We start from the raw sequence: 1,222 nt of genomic DNA on the forward strand, positions 1-1,222 counted from the left end.
CAGGCGGGGCAGAGGATGGAGGGAGAAGGACCTGGGGCTGAAATCAATAACCCAGCAAGGCTCGCACTTGTCCATGGATTCCAGCGTGTTTTCCCAGTCCAAACATAAGCCCAGCACTAATCCAGGCCCCCGAGTGCCACCGCCTCGTGGTTTTTGAACAGTTCCAGGGATGGGGATTCCGCCACTTCCCTGGGCAGCCTTTTCCAGTGCCTGACCACCCGAATATCCAACCTGAGCCTCCCCCGGCACAGCTTGGGGCCGTTCCCTCTCATCCTGTCCCTTGTTCCCTGGGAGAAATCCCGATCCCACCTGGCTGTTCCCTCCTGTCTGGGAATTCCAGAGAGGAAAATTCCCTCTGGAGCCTCCTTTTCTCCAGGCTGAGCCCCTTTCTCAGCTCCCTCAGCCACTCCTGGTGCTGCAAACCCTTCCCCAGCTCTGTTCCCTTCCCTGGACACGCTCAATGTTCTTGTCCCAGAGCTGCCCCCAGCACTGGAGGTGCCCCAGCAGAGCCAGCACAGGGAATGGGCACTGCCCTGGCCCTGCTGCCACCCCAGAGCTGGGACAGCCCAGGTGCCATCGGCCTCTGGCGCACCTGGGCGTCGCAATCCATAGGGATCCATCCTGCTCGGTGAGGATGTAAACATTGGGAGCACCGGTGCAGCGCCGTTGTGCAGCCCTCCCACCGACACCGGCATTTTCCACCTTCCTCCCTGCATCCCGAGCCCCTTATCCGCTCCGCAATCCCTGCGGAGTTTGTGCCACCTCCCCGCTGTGTCCCGAGGCGTTTGCATCCCCTCCCCGCCGTGCCGCCCCGCAGTTGCCGCCCTGTGACGACGCTCTGCGCCCCCAGTGTCCCATGGGACGCGTCCCCCCGTGCCCCACCGCAGCGACACCCCCTCCCCGCGCTCTCCCAGGGTCCCGTGTCCCCCCGTGTGCCCCCGTGTCCCCTCACCTTCCTCCTCCCGCCTGCGGACACCGCCTCCTCCTCTTCCTCCTCCCCCCGTCCGCATCCCGTCGCCGTGGCAACGCCGGGGGGAGGCGGTGCCAGCCAATCAGCTCCCGCCTCCTCCTCCCGCCCGTCCGCATCCCGTCTCCATGGCAACCCCGGGGGGCGCCAGCCAATCGGAGCCCCCCAGCGGGGCGACAGCGGCCGGGGGTTCCGATCTACCTAGCAACCAGCCCGGCGCCTTCTGATTGGCTGGGCGGCGGGGAGTGGGCGGGG

Source organism: Corvus kubaryi, unplaced genomic scaffold, assembly GCF_017639235.1.
Source record: "Corvus kubaryi isolate FWS band 111438036 unplaced genomic scaffold, C.kubaryi_AGA036_p1.0 62605, whole genome shotgun sequence".
NCBI classification, from domain to species: domain Eukaryota; kingdom Metazoa; phylum Chordata; class Aves; order Passeriformes; family Corvidae; genus Corvus; species Corvus kubaryi.